The sequence below is a fragment of the Dendrobium catenatum genome, unplaced genomic scaffold (assembly GCF_001605985.2).
Source record: "Dendrobium catenatum unplaced genomic scaffold, ASM160598v2 fragScaff_scaffold_328, whole genome shotgun sequence".
In the NCBI taxonomy this organism is placed as follows: domain Eukaryota; kingdom Viridiplantae; phylum Streptophyta; class Magnoliopsida; order Asparagales; family Orchidaceae; genus Dendrobium; species Dendrobium catenatum.
This window is the reverse complement of record NW_021318790.1, coordinates 562537-565660: the sequence shown is the minus strand read 5'-3', so window position 1 is coordinate 565660 and position 3124 is coordinate 562537.

Sequence of the window (3124 nt, the reverse complement as noted above, 5' to 3'; positions counted from 1 at the left end):
AGATGAATGGGAAATAATAATTAATCAGAAGTAATAGAATACTTAAATAATTAATTAGATAATTAATAGTATACTTAGCAATTAAAAATTTATTAACATTTATTAAAATTAAAATTAATTAATTATTATTTCAAATACAAATTAAATTTGATATATATATATATATATATTATAGAAAACAAGAATAATTATCAAGTTTTATGTACGGTTCTCCAATATATATATTTTTTCTCTTGTGATGAAACTTTTGAGGTTTAAATATGAAATACCAAAAAAGTCCCATAAGACAAATTTTAGATTTATTGTGCACTAGATCGAATATTTTTGGAATAGAGAATGAGAATTTAAGATCTTAATTTTGTACAAAGCTTCATCACATATATAGTTAAAAAAGATAACAAAGTTTTTGAATGACAAACTTAAAAATGGGGAAAAATTATAAGGCATGACATGGTTGAAATACTTCCACTAGTTTATGTCATCATCTGCAAATGATATCCTTTCCCATAATTCAAAAATGTATTGATACAATATAATGAACTATCTTCAAGAGATTGTTTGTGGTACGTTTAATTAGTCTCCTTTGAGGAGAGAAGGCCATAAATTGATAAATTTTGGCCTAGATATTGGTCTTTATATAGGGAGTCAAAGTTGATGTATATGTTGACATTGGTGGCAACTGTGGGTGATGAAGTTGTGGGGGGTGGGGTAGGGTGGTGGCAATAGGCAATGGCACGCGAAAATGTTGGTGATGAAGTTAGCTGATGTCTACGACATACATTATCCTTAAAGGAAATAGCATGAGTTGACATCAATAGTGATGATGAGTGAAGAAATTGGCAAGCATCAATATTGGTTTCCATGAAATACATTAGTCGTATAGACGATGTCGTGTATCAACATTGGTTTAAATGGTGGGTGACAAAATCGACAGGCATTGGTGTTGGTGTTGGTGTGGGTATCGACAGTCGATGACAAGTTGGTGGCATCATCAATGATGTTGAAGACATTCATTAGCTTTATAGATGACGACGTACATCACCATTTTTTGTGACAATGTAAGACAAAGTCAATAGACATCATGTTAGCGTCAATGACATGAATCGACCTTATAGGCAATTGCTTGTGCCAATGTTGGTGTCAATTACAGGCACCATGGCGAGTGTCAATGGTGAGTGATGACATTGGTGGTGATGGCGAGCATGAAGCCAGTGGATATCAATGCTTTTTTTAATGTTTTATGGTAAAACACTCAACCAAATGGAATAAAGTGATCCATTTGATTCTATAGTATTTCTTGAATGTTTTATGTCATTAATGATGTCAAAATTAACCAAAATTGTACTCAATAGATCTGTCTCCAAGATGCTTGATTCAATTATAAGCATGTAAGTTATGAAAATCATTTGATTCTCCAATTAATGCCCTGAGGATTTCATTATGCTTCAAGTGCACAAAATGGGCTCATTCATGTTTGAATTGAATTACTTTTGGTGTTGTTTGGGCTTGTAGACATTTATGTTGAGTATAAATTTGCTAAAATTGTTATTCAAATGATCCTAAATTTATTTCTAATTTTTTTTAATTATAATAAGCACCATGATTCATGTTTGATCAAATGAATTTTCTAATAAAGTGATCAAGATTTATCATAAGAAATTCTGACTGACTTTTATTCTATTATCATTGATATTAAAATAGTATTTTTTTTCTATATTTTAACTATTTGAAGTTGATAATGGCTATTAGAATAATTTTTGTGGTTATATAATTAGCAATATAATAATTTTATAAAATTATAATTTATAACTATTATTATTTTGCCAAATTTTCTAAAAAAAATATATATATTACATACTCATACATACCTTCTCAGATGTCTCACCAATGTTTAACATATTCCAACAGAAGAACTCAAGGACCTAACTGACCCTAATAATGAAGACTGAACTAAGAATGATCACCCTCAACTAAAAGTACCTACCAATTGAAGGACTTGACTCAAATCGACTAAGGCTTCATTTGGGACGATTTTTTTGTTGCTTCTTAAAGCAACTTTATAGTACAAAAATTTTAATAATTGAACTAAAAAGCTGCTTTAAGAAGAAGCAAAAAAGTCGTCCCAAACAAAACCTAAGTAGTATTTGTTTCAAATTCAATATTGAATGAAAGTAATTTTGACTTGTTTTATTATGTTTTTATTTTCACTGTTTTTATATGTGAAAACAAAATAATTGTACCCAAAGAATTGGAGTTTAAGGTTTTATTTGGGGCAATTTTTGTATTGTTTCTTAAAATAATTTTAAAATAATATTTTAAGAAGCAATAAGAAAGTCAAATTAAGCCTAAAACAGTTTATTTAGCTGTTAATCAAATATGATACTCATTACTTTAATTAAAACTCTACATTTCCAAGTAATGTTGCTCATGATTTAAAGAATGACCATGTACACTCTTGCCTCTCTACTGAGTCCTCTTCACCTCCAGAAATCATATTCTGCTCTTTCAAGTTTCAAGCTTCTGTAGTTTAATGATATAATAGTGGCGTATTCAACTTTTAAGCTGGGAATTTGTCATACCCGCACATTTTTATAGAATACAAAGAGGGAAGAACACTTAAATAAATTTAAACGGATAATTGTATTCAAATAAATAAAAAGCCTAGCATCCGCAGTATATCAGCATCACACATCTGGCTGATTCATCGGACTATATTAAACTTGCTCAGCTATCTTTCTTTCTTTGAGACTCGCTCACATGCACTCATTTCTTTACTCGAAGCTCTAGAACAGAGAAATTATTCCGTGCAGAGTCCGGAAGGGAAGAACCGTCCGGATTATTGCATATTTATTGAGTATTTATAAATACTCAATAAATACGTAGCAAATCAGTAAATACTCAATGAATACTCATAATATATTCAATAGTACTCACACCTGAGTATTTGCTGAGTATTTACAAATACGCAGTAAATCCAGACGGTTCTCGTCATCCGGACTCTGCACAAAATAATTTCTCCTAGAACAGAGGCCTCAAGAACAACCATCAATCCATGAGGCGTAGGACCTCAATTATATATCTTTCAGACATAACCAATAAATTAGATACTGCTGAGGCATTTCAA